The sequence below is a fragment of the Protopterus annectens genome, chromosome 3.part0 (assembly GCF_019279795.1).
Source record: "Protopterus annectens isolate FY-2018-M chromosome 3.part0, PAN1.0, whole genome shotgun sequence".
Classification (NCBI taxonomy): Eukaryota; Metazoa; Chordata; order Ceratodontiformes; family Protopteridae; genus Protopterus; species Protopterus annectens.
The window spans coordinates 982,618,682-982,636,764 of NC_056731.1; positions in this window are offsets into that span (position 1 = coordinate 982,618,682).

Here is an 18,083-nt window from a genome sequence, read left to right on the forward strand (position 1 = left end):
TGTCTCTCTTTCTCTCTTTATATTTTAATTATTTATTGTTTTCCATTCATTATTTTCTTTCAGTCTTTTATTTTCCATTTTCCACAGGTCGAAGAATCCCAGACGCAGCCTGTCCACATGCCTTCCAGGTTAGGGAATATTCTTCATCACACTCTGCCTGTCCATGAATTCCCACACAGTGTTGAGGCAGCAGCTGTTGTCTTGCAGGCAGTCTGATACTGTGGAACCTGGAAATCCATGAAAGGTGTCAGCTTCAGAACCTGGTGTGGATAGTCTATGTAGAACCTTCTGCACCTGGTACATGAGTCACTGTACTGGTCGTCTCCAGCCACAGAGCCACTGCAGACGTCTACCCACCACATCATCAGTCTTCCACTGTAGGCCCATCAGGCAGTGGAAACATATGAGCTCCTCTGAACCAGGGAGAAAACTTCTCTGACCCCTCTTCCTTACTTCCTTTTCCACTACCCTCTCATAAACATAGGTGGTCAATCTTCTGATAAAAACATAGTGCTCCCTCCTGTCCCATTTATTGAAGCACAACCCTGTTCATGTCTTCCTTCTGTGTGCCCCTTATGTTTTCTCTCCCATTTTACAACTCTCTGATCATCCCCTTTCACAACTTACAAAGAACAAATCAGGGTGTCCACATACAGATACTCCTGTTTTCACTAAAAAGTTCTTTTATCTTTATTTTAAAGCACATTTCAGGTAGCTACACTGACTTAACTGTCCAGTATTTGCTATTTGCTTATGTTGGCTTGTGCAATAATATAATTATCCATAACTTCCAAAAATAGATGAAATTAGTAATGACTTTACAATTTTTTTTCTATTTTAATAACATAAAAAGTGGGCTTTCCTTTGCACAGCCTTTTGCTTTCTTGTAGTCTTCATAATTACCTTTCACTCAGTGTATTTGCATATAGGTGTAGCTGTGCTGTGCAGATATATGTGTTGCACAGCTATGAACCTTGGGACTATGAATACCACCATATATCTCAAAATGCTCTTTACTTAAGAAGTGGAAATTCTTAGATTCCCCCATTGCATATACACTAGGCTTTATAGAAAGCCAAAATCTTTTAGAGGTGGCACGATTAGGAAAAAAATAGTTTGCTCTAATGATGTGGCTGTTTTGGTAAAGTTTGTCTGGTTCTTACGGACAAATTGCTAAGTAAAAAAAGTTAGATTCTTTATTTGTATTACTTATTAAATAAGTTAGAGGCAACTAGGTAGTGATGTCAGTTTTCTAAAAGAAAGGCAAATTATTCCAGTCTTCCATATAAAATATTCATTGTTAAAAGTGAAAATTCACATAAAAGTCTGACTAACAGCTATCTGTTGATTTTGTATAGTAGTGTATATTTTGCAAAAAATATTGGGATTTCTACATACAGTTGGGATGACAGACCTAATAATGAGAAAAATGAGCTGCTGTTAAAATCTATAAATCTAATTTCTTCTAGTATCCATTGGAAGTATTTGTATGTCAAAGTACATTTACAGAGTAGTTATCACTACACATTAGATTTCCAAGTTTACCAACTTGAACTCTTCAACATGTTGGAATGTAAGAAAGATATCAAAGTTGATTGTTTGCATATTTTTATGGATCGTGATAAACTGCACATGTACTAGAAAGAAACTGAAAGTTTTTAAGGATCTTTATACAGATAATTGCGCATTAACAAAGACAACCATCATAGTGAATGTACTTATTCCCAAAGACATTAGCAATAAACAATGAACATTATTGTGGAGTTTGTCGGCCGTTATCAGAAAGGTTAAAAGAAGGAAATGGAAATCTGAGGGTGATGTTCATAGTTATAATGCAAACACATTAAGGCTATCTGCACTGTTTGTGAATAACCTCAGCTAACATGCGATTCATAGAGGACACTTACCCTAATATGTGATGGCCATGAACAAGCCTAAGCAAATGAAGTGATAATGAGATGCAAATGAGAAATGATGTAAAACAGTGTATGCTAAAGAAACATTCTCTCTCATTTACTTGTGGTTCATAGTTAAATTTTCCTGCTTTTTAGTAGTGCCTGCAGATTTCTTATATAAAGAGCAGTCTCACCTATTCTATCTACTTTGCAGTCCATGAAGATGCTGTCACTTTCTGCTAGCCTTGCTATTTCCCATTTTGAGCTGCTTGACTTGGCTGATCCAAAACCACTTGCACCCAGTGGCACTCACCAGCCAAGAAGGCAGAGATATAAGTAGAGAATAACACACTATAATTTTGATAATCGGGAGATACTAGATAGGTTTAGAGTAGATACGGATATTATAAGGGTCATAGTGAGTATATATGATCCACCATTAGGGCACTGAAGAAATATGTAGACTTCCTATCCTTGTGGATACTAAGGTATGCATAGCCCTCACTATACTTGCCATATGACCTTTTAGATTGGGAACACATTGGGTATCTCACAGGCATCTGCCTTAGAGATCCTGCAGCAGTTCTTGGATGTACTTTTGACATGTGTGGATCAGTATATCTATTTTGATGTTTCACCTCAGGACCAAGTGAGGACTATGAGTGCCTTTTATGAGGTAGCATGTTTTCATTAGGTACTCAGTGCAATAGACTGCACTCATGTTGCAAACAGACCCCATTCTGGTACACGTGGTGAGTGGCACCATAATATAAAGGGCCACCATTTCACCAGTTGCCAGGTATTGCGTGATGCATACATATGCATCACCAGTGTCTCTACCCAGCATCCTGGCAATGCACACTATCCCCATATCTGGCACACAAGCTACTCTACCACCTGTTCCTGCATGGTAGGATGCCAGTGGCAATCTTGTTGGTATGTGTTTTTGTCCCCGCTCTTTTTTTTTCTTTTGTCTTTCAGGTGGCATTGGATATCCACAACAGCCATGACTCCAAGTGGTGCTGCAGAAAACAACTTTAATCCAGTCCTATCACAGACTCATATTGTCATAGAGAGGGTCTTTGGCCTTCATAACAGTTGTTTTAGGTACCTGTGTCTTTCAGTATGACCCAGCTACCGTACTCAGAATGTTTACTTCATGTTGTATTCTGCACAACATGATTATGCACTGGTCTGGTTGTGAAGTGACCCATGCTGTCAGTGCAGTTTCCAGTGCCAGTCGGGCTATGATTAATTGAGACCAGCAGTTAGCAGTAGTAAGGGTCCCCCATACAGAATTCCATGCATGGCATATGGCTGCTCAGGCAAAGAAATGGCATCTACTCAAGAACTATGGATCATGACATTCAGGTTAGTGTTTCCATTCTTTTAAAATACACATACAGTATAACTGACACACATGCAGTAGTACCTACGGGCTATGTTGTGTGGTACATGCACTACTGCCACTGTTCATCTGACATTTATTCATATCTTCAAATAATTATTTTTTTATTATGTTAGTGTCTGTGAATGTCATGCCTGAGTGCTCACTGACTCCTGTTCACTGATGTTGCAAGGCATCATGTAACTAGTAATCTCATTTTAACTGTTTTGCACAATAAAGTCTAGTCATATGGTGTATTTAACTATGCACAATCTGAATGTCCTTAAGTGGTACAATTAGCAAAACTTGTTAATTCATATTTAACAGGAGTTCATACCTTGAAATTGAATGAAAATGTATCAGATTGTTTTTTTTTTTTTGTATATTATGCAATGTTTTTTCAGTTTGCCTTATGTTTTCTGTTGAGGTGCTACACATCAGATTATTTTATTTTGTCATACACAATAATTTGTAACCTTAGAGAAAAAATATCCTATCTTTGCAGTGATAAGGGTGAAGTAGCAGCAGTGTTTGTTTACATGGCAGAATACTCCTCTTTATCTTTAATTTTCTTATTAGTGTTTCCCTGAAAATTTGTGAATTACTTCTTTTAAGTTGTTGGTAACTGCTAGCTATAATAATGAAAATGTATATAGTATTAATGGCGTTAATGACTGTAACTTTGTATTATGATACACAGCTTTCTTTCCATAGTTCCATGATGTTTTAGGCAGTACCTTTATAGGAATGACATGCATACAGTTACAAAATGTCCCAAGTCCCCCCCTCTGTTTTTAATTTATTTAATAACTAATTCTCATTTGAGTTAAACATTGATGTGTGTGATTGTCAAATCATAAGTAACAGACATGTTACACATGATTAACAGAAGGTCAAGGTCAAATGTGCCATATGCATCTCCTAAAGATAGGCTTATTGATGCTGCATATGATTTTGAACAGGAGCTGTCACAAGAACTGGATGGCGACTTGGTCCAATGTCATGACCTACATGATGTAGGTGATCCTACAGACAATTATCAGACAGTGCTGTGAGTCCAGGACAGGGATCGTGAATGAGCAGTTCTGCTAGATGAAGATGAATACTGATGTGGCCTGCATGACATCTGTTGTGCTTGCCACCCCTGGACTAATTACAGTACTTTCTTGAGAAGCACTTGTAGTCTCATGTGATCTGCTCGCATGTGTCTTGATGGTACCTCATCCTCTTCCTCTTTCAAGACTGACTCTGGTAAGTCCTAACTAGTGTATGAATGGAGGTGGCCATGGATAAGTGGTGTGCTACCATACTATGCACCAACATGATCGGGGCATTATTCATACTCTCTGTAACTTCCATTTAGTCATGTAAATCCTCATGTATTACCTGGAGAACTCCGACCATTTCCATTTGACTCTCTGTGTCAGTGCTCTTAGCCCTTACAATCTCACAGCACATTTTCTGTTGGGCAGTTAATGCATTCTATGTTTCTTGTGGCAGCTTTGACAAATTTCTGCACCTGGTACCCCTTTGTAAAGATGTCACTTTGACATTGTTACCTCTGAATGTCTGCAATCATCCTGAAAGTGTTCATCTGTGTTTTGAGATACTGGTGTAGAAATGCATACGTTTTCTCTCCATACAAGTGTAACCATAATGTACTTAACTTTCACTTACTGTACCATTACTAACATGTTTTGGGACATAAGATCCTGCCATTAAACTTGGAAACAGACTGCCACTTTCCTCAAGCTGTCATAGATATATATATATATATATATATATATATATATATATATATATATATATATATATATATATATATATATATATTTATACCACTCACAGACTGTGTCCTCATCATCATCTTCTTCTTCAACAGTCATTCTGCTGCTGATATCCTCCAACAGGAACTGTCTGTTTCTGTTGATGACCCTGTACAGAAATGATTTGAAAACATTACTAATAAAGAAATGGTATACAATACTGTATGCTTATTAAGGAGGTGTGAGGGACTTAAAATGTCATTGGCTTCATTGTCATTCTGCTTACATCTGAACGGTTCACCTGTCAATATAAATTTGTATGGGTTTATCATAATCTTTCCATGTTAGCATTCACTTCTCTATATAAGTATATGTTACTGTTGTTAAACTAAACTTCCTGTGCAGACAAGGGTTGCTGTTACAGGGAATGGCATTAGCCAGTGTCCAGTGTCCACACCACTTCTAATTATTCTTGAGCCATCATCTTCTGTATCACAGTAGTCATCCCCATGTATGTTGAGGAAGTATTCCTCATCTGGTGTTAAAGGTATAATTGTTAGAGGACTCTCCACACACATTGGTATGGGAAATTGTCTTCTGCCTTGCCTTGCTTCTAACATATTCTTCCATACCATTTGCTCTCTTTTTGCAATGATTTAATGTGTGGTTTCTTCCACTGACTGTACTAATGTCCATTATAACTTGATTCCAGGCTTTTGCCCTTTCAGCTTGTTTGAACCCCCTTTACCAAACAGATATTTGCCATATGTCCTATGGGCTGACATGACAATGTTGTTTTCATCATGGCTGAAGTCGTCCTGTTGCTGTCATGACCCCTTGTTCTGCATCATTATGCATATCAAAAAAAAAAAAAAAAAAAGAAAAAAGCTTTTGATATAACTATCAGTCAAATAACACAACAATGAAAGCATGCCTGTCTTTCTCATAAACAGGTAGGTGGCATAAACCCAATCATTATGTACATATGCAAAATATCAGTCCAGCCAATGAAAGTTTGTGCTATAGTAATGCCTGAACTAATATAAATAATATTCACAACAGTAAAGCAATTAGTTTGTTAACAGATTTATCCTTCCTTTAGCTCCTGTCACTATCTTGTATTCATAATAATATTTTTCAGTTCATCGGTGGCATTAGAAATCTCCAACTAAAGACATGTATGTTGAGCAGACAAAATATCCTTACTACTTCAGTACTTTGCAATGAAATCACTGCATTTCTATCTTGTATGCACAATCACTAAATGACAACAAAGTAAATTAATTTCTCAGTGATCACCAGTCATTTTCACTGCTGCCGAAATGATTTTCCATATGCAGATGACAGTTTTACAGTATTCACTAAAGCCATTGCAATATGACCATCACATCAGTAAAGCAAACATTTTTGTGGTGAAATCACCAATTTTAAAGCATTTTAAAGTGTTTCATACTAATTTACAATATTTGTTATTTTTTCTGATTTAAAGATCCAAAGTTTCCTAAGTCACCTGTCACCTAACTTGATTAATTGCAAGCTATTATGGTGGTGTAACACCTTTTGACATAAATTTTGGGTTATTTACGTAGCATGTGTGCAAATTAGGCCCATTTATGTTTATCTCTATTAATCACAGTAATATGCAAATGAGTATGAACACTTATGTATGTAAGTCAGTCTTGGCTACTCATGAATAATGCTGCAGAAAGAATTGGAGACTGCAGCAGTGCTCAACAGCCCCCAGCATACCCCAAGAACCCACAGATAGCCTGAGTTATGCTCAAAGCTGACTATGTTTTAAAAAGGCATAGTGGAGTCATATGCATGTAAACCATGCACGTGCAGCTATGAAGTATTATCTCTGCCCATTTAACATCATCGGACACACCATGTCACTTCAAAGCACGCATCATTTAATATGATTTAGTTCTCAAACACAAAGGAAACTTTATTTTTGCAATATGGTCCCCACCAAAAAAAAAAAAAAATACTGCTCCTATATTGTATGAGGCATGTGTAAATGACATTCAGGTATAATAATCCAAAAAGGTAGCTAAGACAATGCAAAGCAGCAGTAGCAATTGTAAATAATACAAACAAATATTTTGTGTGTGTGTGTGTGTGTGTGTGTGTGTGTGTGTGTGTGTGTGTGTGTGTGTGTGTGTGTGTGTATATATATATATATATATATATATATATGTATATATATATATATTAATTCAGTATATAAATGAAATGTGAATTTATTCCTTAACAAAAAAAAAAAAAACATGCAGGTAACAAAGCATTTTCAGTAAAACCAAACTTGCTAATAATGATAATACCCATTCCAGTACTAGTCTTGCTTGTTAAATGGGTATGGTTAACATCACACCTCAGAAGGAGTGGCCCTAAACCCTGCGAAATCAGCACTGCTCATATTTTCTTCATTTTGGTTCTGGCACTTCAAATGATGGCAGTACCAGGGAGCGCATGGCACTGACGCTAAGTAGGTCAGATAAGGAGATTAGGAGACCAAGATTATGACCTATCTTCTTAGTAATGTGTACTTGGATAAGATCCAGGTCTGCATAAGGGTAAGTGAGTAGAAGAAGATAGACATCTGACAGGAGATGGGTGAGCACCAACCATCCCTGACAAGGATCTCTCATTCTGGCCAACAATCCCATTACAGGTACGATGACCTACAGAAGCCTAAGCCTGACCAGCTGTCTGTGTCGGTTGACAGGTATATGTAAGAAGGCCAGAGTTCTGTAGTAAGTATAACCGTATTTTGTTTTTATTTTTTGTCATATTAAAGATAAGAATAAACTATAAGAATATTTTATGACTAAATATATGTGTTTGAAGAAATATGTGTCACTACAAATTTGTATTTGTAATGTTATAATAGTGCAAATAAAAGCATAAACATATCTGTACACATAACTGCATCTGTATTCAAATATATGCAGTGTTTATGTGATACCATCATATAAGTACAAATGTACTATCTGTATAAATAAAACATACATGTAAGTCTGTATATATCTTTATATATATATATATATATATATATATATATATATATATATATATATATATATATATATCTATGGTTCCCTATCAGAAGCCTGAAACACTATAAGCCTGAAAATCAAAATCCTGAAAATACATATATATATATATATATATATATATATATATATATATATATATATGGTTCCCTATCAGAAGCCTGAAACACTATAAGCCTGAAAATCAAAATCCTGAAACCAAAAGCCTGAAAACTCAAAATCCTGAAAACCCAAAATCCTGAAACTCAAAATCCTGAAAACACAAAATAGACATACTGACGTCATTGTGGCTTTGCTATTGTTAGCCCTGTGGTGTTAGGTCATGCGTTGGGTTCAGGTAAGTGTGCGGTTGGTTTTATGTTAGGGTTAGGGGCGGTATAAGTGAGTTAGGGTTAGGGCGCAGGTTAGGCATGTATGCAATCGTGACAAAAATTAGGGTTAGGGGCGGTTTAAGTGAGTTAGGGTTAGGGCACGGGTTAGGTGAGTGTGCGATAGTGACGGACCTTAGGGTTAGGGTTAGGGTTAAGGTCAGTCGGTAGATATTAGTGTGTTTATATTGGCATATTAGCATTATTTGTGTTTTCAGGATTTTGAGTTTCAGGCTTATAGTGTTTCAGGCTTCTGATAGGGAACCATATATATATATATATATATATATATATATATATATATATATATGTGTAATACTGAACGTTCAAAACATCGACACATGGAAACTCAGGACCACAACACCGACATCACCTCCCCGACAACTCATAATATCGATGTCCAAATGAATGACACCGGAAACACTGACACATTTAAAGAAGTAATCCCTACCAGACATGTAAACAAACCCTGCAATTTGAACCCAAACAAACCACATTTCAAAGCTGTGACACGAAACATAAAACAGTGCTTCCATGAGCATTGTAAGAGTGCTTCCACGAGACCCAACAAACTCTGTGATTATTCAAAACACGACTTCTACATCAGCACATACTACACACTTACATCTTCAAAAGACGAGCAATGCTCATAACAAATTCCAGTGGGGTATACTCCTCCCAATTCTGTAGAATCTGTTGAAACCTTTCATGTCTCTCAATCAGCCTCCACTTTTTTGGAGATGGGGGAACTCCACTAACCATGCAAACCCTCAATACGACCCTGTTCCCTACAAAGTGCATGCATAATCACATCCAGATCAGTGACCCTAGGACCTACCAGGCATTTAAGCCGCCTGTGCCAGGCTTCTATCGAATTCTGGGTATGTGGCAGGAACAGCTCATTCAGTACTGACACGTTCCAGAATTTATTAGGGAACAACAATGGAAACCTCATAGTGCAGGAGGTACGCGTGCTGAACTTCCATAGCCTACCATTAATGTAGTATTTGGAGAAATACTTTACCAAGTCATTTCCCTCATCTGTCACTCTGTCCTTTACCATATTAAATGTCTCCAATACTGTATCTTCAGGGAAGAAAGTTAATGCCACTAGTGATTCCTTGTACAGTTGGAATTGCATATTAGTATTATATAAAGCACTTAATCTCACGTGTTGAATCTTCCACCATACATTTTGTCCAAAGTGAAATAAGCAGCCTTTGGAGTGCACATCATCAAAATTTAACTGGACACTTTTAGAGCAGTGATTTCAAAGTCACACAGAATGTATTTCACCGCTCTAACAAATCCATTCTCAGACATCAATGTAAATAATGCATTCCATAAATAATTGTAACATTTCAGGGACTTAGTACTCATGAAGGCATAAAATAAAGACACAACTTTACTATACGACCCATGCTTCAACAAGCAGTGAATGCTGTATAGTTGTCGGCATGTATGACCTCTATGGAAATATGTCCCATCCATCATCCATATGGAAGCCTTGCTCAAATCATATAAGTTATTTAGGGTAGTAAATGCATACACAACTGTGGCACCACTGCTATCAGTGATGCATTTGGAAATAACGTTGCCGTCTTTGAACTTATAGTTACCCACATCAATAGTCAGCAATTTTAACTCTTGGCTACCAGCTGTAAAGTGATGCTTGCGCTGTAACCTAGCAATCCATTGTAGAAGAGCTTTCCTACACAGTATGTTATGTACCATATCTAAAGATGTTGACTCTAAACTATCCTTAACATCAACACAGGGCATATCTCTACTGTACTGTGCCCTAACCTTGACCTCACCACACACTCTATAATGTTCTATTTCACTAGGGTCACCACTATGCTGATGTGCTGTGGACTTTAAAAGTTCGTCTCCACTAGTTACAGTTTTCATCACAGCTCTACCCTTACACTGAGCAGTGAATTTTTCCTTACAGCACCAGTACCGTCTGTCATTTCTGCTCCATTCCTGGTAGTGCGGATATCCTTCCAGCTGTAGCATTTGTTTCCCCTCCTGAGACACTAACCCTGTGTACATTTCGCCAATATTGCCTGGTCCAGCTATCTCCTCATTGCACATTGTGCCTACTATATATTATACAGTCAGTGTTCTCCATCTACAGGATAGAAGTTACTTTCTCTACTTTTACAATTTCCTTCTCATATGTTTGTGATCCTCAATGGGCCGATGTCTGTGTCCATTGTCGAACATTTAAATGTTGGCCAATAACATTGTCAGGGAAGTGCCGTGTCGATGTTGTGGTCCCAGGTTTCTGCGTGTCGATGTTTTGAATGTTCGATGTTCTAACAGTAACATAACAGTAGTATATATCTAGATATCTATATATATAAATATATATATATATATATATATATATATATATATATATATAGATAGATATAGATATACATACATACACACACACACACACACACACACACACACACACACACACACACACACACACACACACACACACAGTGGATATAAAAAGTTTACACACCCCTGTTAAAATGTCAGGCTTTTGTGATATAAAAAAATGAGACCACAATAAATCATTTCAAAACTTTTCCCACCTTTAATGTGACCTATAATCTGTACAAGTCAATTGAAAAACAAGCAAATCTGTTAGGGGAAAAATATAAATAATAAAAAAACATACAATATGCTGGTTGCATAAGTGTGCATACCCTTAAACTTATAATTTGTTGTGTGTGCACACCCTTAAGCTAATACTTTGTTGAAGCATCTTTTGATTCAATTACAGCATTCAGTCTTCATGGGTACACACCTGCCATCAATTAAAATAATCTGATTAACTCTAAATAAAATTCAGCTGTCCTAGTAGGATTTTTCCTGACATTTATTCAGTTGCCTGCTACAGCAAAAGCCATGGCTTGCAGAGAGTTTGCAAAGCATCAAAGGGATCACAGTGCTAATTGCATATGCATGCTACACATCACACTTACATGAATACAAGCATAGTTTCATGGCCAGCAGCAGTGCTGCAAGCCAGAACACCATGTAAAGTGACAAGGACACCTGTATTCAGACATGCAGACATCTTTACCTATGAGCAAACTACTTCTGCGTGATTGCGTGAATAGCCACAACGATTACCTAGGCTTAATATAACACAATGCATAAAGTTCTATCACATAAGTGTAGTCAGTCCAGAGTACTGTACAAACCTGTTTTAGGCATAGTAAATAAAAGTTTTGGTGGTGATTAGTAAGGGTATATTGACTACATTATAAATAACTAGTCTGGGGAGGTGTGTGTATTGAAAATGGACACTTACATGAATTGTAGGAATGATCATGGGGAAGAGGACAAGTGAACCATGGTAATGTACAGCAGATGAAGGCATGCCAATGTACGTACACCACAAACACAAGACAGTTGTAGCATGAACAGTAATCACATATCTTCATAATACAGTATGTACTGTTGTTTACACCTCCTGTGTGGGTATGGTCATATCACAATGCAGTTATTGCATATTATGTGACAGTCACACAGGGTGACATATCAATGGAGAAGGTTTGTTGTGATGTAAGCATCCTGACATGATCAAGGGTGGTATATACAAATGAGGGGTACATTCACATTGTGAAGACGTGCAAAATGATTTGCTTGAATATGAATGTAGTATCAGCATAGGTCTCAACCAAGCGGGATACATTGCACCCGGATCATGGACAACAGTAGACAGAAGCACACACAATCATGGACAATATCAGAATAATACCACCATTAATCTGTGTTATTGGCATAAAATATGTGCTTGTGTGTTATTATGCATGGTTCTGCATGAACACACTCGTATAACTGTCGTGATTTGTCAGTAATCTTTGAGGAGTATCAAGCACACCTTCCTCAAAAACTGACATCTTTAAGAGGTGTTAACAGGGACACTGTTACACCTGTAGCTTAAATTATGAGCAAACCTGACTAGTTGCTAGGTTTGCATGGCATATATATGCTACAATCCACACCTACACAAATGTAACCCATGCCATTAGTGTTGTCAATCAGCTATGTATTTAGTGTGCATCACAGAAACACATATCACACATGCATCTTGTATAACACCTTGAAGGGAGTTCTGCAATGTCAACTACAAATGGTTATGCATCAAAAAGAATACTTAGATATGGCCGATAAGATTTGTGGGAGCTCACTGTAGAAAAAGCGATACACTTGAGTAAATCATCCCTGAAGATATGAAGGGAGGTACATGCAATATGGTGCATTGTACTCAATAATTGGTGTTATGAAGGCTGAGAACAATAGGACTATAATGCCCTTTGATGTGGATGTCCTGTGCATACTGAGGAGTTGAGCACCATACAAGGGATTAGTCATTACTATGGAGAAATGCTGGTGGACATTCCACATACCATCTACCTGAGTAAACAGGTCACATACCACTTGGTCTGCTAATAGCGGTGTGTTGTTTATATTGTGATTATCTTGTGTATTTGCTTTCATAAAAGAACTAATCACATTCACAACATGATTTTTGTTCATCTACTGTGTCTCCTGGCAACAATCCTTTGTATGTGTTAATATTGTCTGCTTTATACTAATACAAATCTTGGATTCAATGATTGTCCACAATTTGCAGTCCTACACAAAGCTGGTTAGACAAAGGATGTTTAAGTTAGTCTTGACTTCTGATACTTAAATAATGAACAGGAAAAGGCCTAGTACAGACTACTGAGGTACAGACCTGGTCACTGGACTCCAGACAGAGGTGACATCACACACTTCAACATTATCTGTCATGTATGTGATCCATTTGTCTAACCCCTTCGTGACGTAGGCGTTTATTCCCACTTGAGACAGTTTGTCTATAACACCTGTGTGTGGATTTGTGTCAAATGCCTTGAGTTATGCAGGATGATAGTGTTTTCATCATACATGTCCTTGGTGGCCTTCTTAAAGACATCAAACAGATGTAACAGGCATGATGTAGCATTAATAAATCAAACATGTGTGTGGTACACAGTCAGGAGATTACCTGTTTCTTTTTTGATAAGGTTCATGATTTGTTGAGCTGCCTCACAGATGAGGAGAGTCAGGAGTATGGGTCTATAAATCTATTCAACAGGTGATGGTCCTCTCCGGTCAAATGGATGACTATTGCTGTATACCCTTCTATGAGAACAGATGCTGTTAGGAGGCTATGTGGAATTAGGGATTCAACTGTGTCTGATAGGTCAGGTTTTAAGTCACACTATAGGCAACCTGTGATGTTGTCAAGGTCCATTGAGTCTGTGTTATTAGTCATAGTGAGCACACAGATGAGCTGCCCTCTTGAGAAGGTAAACTGAGTAATGTTTCCATATCTACTTTGGCTGATGGCCAGTGGTGATGGGGGGGTGAAGTGTGAGACAAAACTGTCAGCAAGCAGATTGTCTGTTTTCTCTGGTTGATTATGGATGGTGGCATCCACAAACAGTTCTGTGCCTAGTTGTGTATTCCCCTTAACATTTCACAGTTATTGAAATAAATCATTTGTGAAAATGCCTCCGAATAAAGCCTTGGTCATGCATCACATTCCACACACTGGTACTGTTCACACAATCATACAACTGTATCAGTGTCACATAATTACATCAATTGCACAACATATGCCTATATGTATTTCATAGGAAAGCTGTAATTGAGTGACCTGATGTCAAATAAGGACACATTACAAATCAGTTGTTTGTGACAGAACATTTCCTGGCAAAAACGCTAATAGTCACACAGAGATGCTGCTGACCACCTCAATAATCCTTGGGAATAGCAACACAATTGCACATACAATGAATTCCACAAGGTTGCAATTGAATCAAAATGTGGCATTTTTGTGTATATCACAGCATTAAACATTTGGATAAAACAAGACTTATGTGCCCAAGTAATCAGTATGAATTTGTATTGATATTTGTCACAGAACATTTAATGATGGTAGGTAGACACATGCACACTTGTGCCATACTGCAAGTGTCACTGTGATGGTAGAATGAGAACTGTGCAGAATGTTGATCTGCTCCACTACAACACATGCCCTAATAAGTCTCCAATATACATAAAAGTTTATCCAACCATGTCAGCAGTTCTCAGGAGCATAATACTATGGCTGTTATAGAAGGAGCATGTAATGAAATAGCAGCAGTGGCCCTCAGTTCATTAGCTCACATCACAAGAGTGTAATATCCTCTTGTAGCCATACTAACATAATTAGGACATTATTAGGCTAACAGCCAACATCATGTAATTTATTTTTATTTTTATTTTTTATTTTACATTTGTAACTGGGGGTGTCTGACTGAGCTGAAAAGGCCTTTTTTTCAGCAGAGGCCCAGGGAGAAAAGCTCCACATAGAAAAATTACAGATACATTTAGATATTTAGACATGATCAGTACACACACAAATTATAATAGACATGTTTTTACAGTGGTATGCAGCACATCAACAATTACAGTGGAGAAAACAAACATTAAATATTAATTTAAAAATAAAGGTAATTAATAGATCTGTGGTGTACAGCTGAAATTTGGAGCATAGGTAGAATACATACATAGTACACAGGTACAGTACATACATTGTATATTAGCCAGTGTGTGTGAGTAAGACTGAAAACTATTATCAAGTACTCTAGGTTTAGTATGTGTACCTTATCCGCTTTCACTAGCCTGGGGAGTAGTCATGGCACTGCCAACTTTGCTTGAGATGTTGCCTAATGAGGTTTATAAAGGAGGCTTTGGACGATGCATTTTGTATGCTAGTGGGGAGATAGTTCCATTTTTAGACACTGAACTACTATATAGTGTATCTCCAAAGCTATTGTAGCTGTTGGTGAATTCTAGTAGTAGTTTGCTTGATGATCTAAGAGACCTTTTTGGCTGAGTGATGTTGTACTAGGTTTTTGAGGGCAGGACATTTAATGTGGAGGTAATAGAATGACAGAGGCAGGGCTGATTGTAGGTTAGGAGGTTACGCAGTTCTAGCCAGTGGAGCTTTCTCAAAGCAGTACAGTGATGAGTTCTATCTGAGCAATTTGCAGAAAATAAGGCAATTCTGTTATAGCAGGCTTCCATTTTACTTAGTTCAGTTGTGTTGAGATTAGTCAGAATGGGAGATGCATAGAGTAGGGTGGATAGAAGTTGGGAGCAAGCAATGTCTGATCTTGTGTTGTTGGTAAGAAATGGTTTGATATGGTAGCGTGATCCCAGTTTGGCATGTACTTTTTTAATAGTTAAATTGAGATGACTATCAAATTTTAGGTGGGAGTCTATGGTTATTCCCAATAGCTTAGCCTGTGCCACTGGAGCGATTGGAGTAGCATTTGTGGAGTAGATAGTGAATTGACTGTTATCAGTGTTTTTGTTAGAACTGGTTATAATCATAAGCTGAGTTTTCTCTGGATTGAGGATAAGTTGGGCTTTGGTAAGGTAGTTTTCAACATCAGAGAATGTTAGTTGAGCTGTTTACATGAGAGTGGGAATGTTTTGTGCAGCACAGATTAAGGTAGTATCATCTGCATACTGAATGATAGATGCATGCTGTGTGGCATTATGGAGGTCATTTGTGAAGATTGTGAATAGTAGTGGTCCTAAGATAGAACCCTTTGGGATTCCTATAGTTATGGGCAGCTGAGGAGAGAGAGAGAAGTTTCCCATTTCACAGCTTGGTACCTGTCAGTTAAGTAACTTTGGAACCAGGTAAGAGTAGAATTTGATAGATGATATTGATTTAGTTTGTTTATCATGATTTAGTGCGAGACTGTGTCAAATGCTTTGGACACATCCAAAAAAAAGTTGACACCTGCAGACCTTCATTTTTGTGACGGTTTACTGTGTCTTTGAAGCAGAGGAGGGCTGTAGTGGTACTATGGGCAGGTCTGAAACCATGTTGAGTAGGTAACAGGATGCTGCGGTCTAGGAGATATTTTTGCACCTGGGTATGGATGCATTTTTCTATGATTTTGGCCAGGGGGGATAGTATAGCAATAGGTCTGTAATTATTAAATTCAGTGGAGGTCCTGCCTTTATGTATGGGTGTAACATAAAACATTTTCCAGAGTTTGGGCATATAGTTTTCAACAACTGATCTTTTTATGACAGTGGAGATTGGGATAGCAATAGCATCTGCTGTGAGTTTCAAGAAATAGCTGGGGAGTAGGATGCTTGCTGTTGATGAGGTTTTTAGTTTGGAGATCATGCTTTTGATTGACATAGTGGAAGCTGTTTTGAGGGTAAAGCTTGTATTAATGTTATTTGTGTTGGAGGGGATAATGAGGTTGGAAGTGTCCTGCAATACTAAGGACAGAATTGAGTTCACAAAGTGGGAGTTGAATTGTGTTTCAATGGGAACTTCAGTGTCAGGGGTGGTTGGTTTGTGGGTAGCCTTTTGGGTGGGTTTTAGTAGCTGGTTTACATTCTTCCAAAATGTTTGGGGGTTGTGTTGGTATTTAGTTTGTAATGTCATGTAGTAGGACTTTTTGTCCAGTCTAATTCATTTTTTTGCATGGTTGCACAGTTCATGGTACTTGTTAGGCTTTGTGTTTCTTTGTTTTTTTGATAGTGAAGCCAGGCAGTGTCTCTGGACTTGAGGATTTGTTTGGTTTCTTTACTGAGCCAGGGGTTTGTAGAGGTTCTAACTTTGATTTTGCGCAATGGAGCGACAGTGTCTATGTGTTGTAAAAATGTTTTGTTGAAATATGCTGCAGCCTGGTCAAGTGTGAGGTTTTTTAGGGGAGTCCAGTCATGTTTACAGAGTAAAGTATTGAGGACCTCAGGAGAGAATTTTTTTGTGTTTCTAGTGGATTTATAGTTAGTGGTTTTGCATATGCTTGTTCTATTTCGTATAAGGTATATTATGTTGTGGTCAATTAAGTTGTCTGGGAGACTGCCTGTGTACAGGCAATGTGGGATTGTTAGTTAGGACCCAATCAAGGATGGATTCCCTTTTAGATTTTTTATCACATCTAGTTGGAATTTGGACTAGCTGCTGGTAGCCATGGAGATTTATTAGATTACTTGGTGGTTCTGATATACATGTGAAACAATATAGGCTGAACTCCCCTTGAATAAGAGTTTCTTGTGAGTATGTGGAAGAACACTAGGATAAGAAGTATTCAAGTATAGCAGGTGTATTAGCAGGTGAAATATAAATCACAATTGTGGTGATGACCTTTTTAGGGTGAAGTTGAAGTTCTAAGATAAGTATGTCCAAATTATTGGCGGAGGGGGAAGAGTTTGGTATTTGATGTAAAGTTAAGTTGGACTTACACAGTAAGGCAGTTCCACCTCCTTTACAAAGTGGTCTGTCTTATTTAATGATGTTGTAGCCAGTAGGGAGAACTTCTGAGTTAGCTATGTGTTTATATAGCCATGTTTCTGTTAAAGCAACTATGTCTAGGGTGTAGTGTGATATTGTGGCCTAGAATTCATGTATTTTATTTTTGATACTTCTAATATTAATATTTAGCATTAAAAAATGGTTGGCTTTGCTGCTGTTGTTGATTTGCCCAGGAATGAAGATAGTGGGGGTATTATGTTCTGACAATTGTGTTGGAGCCGTTTGTGTTAGACAG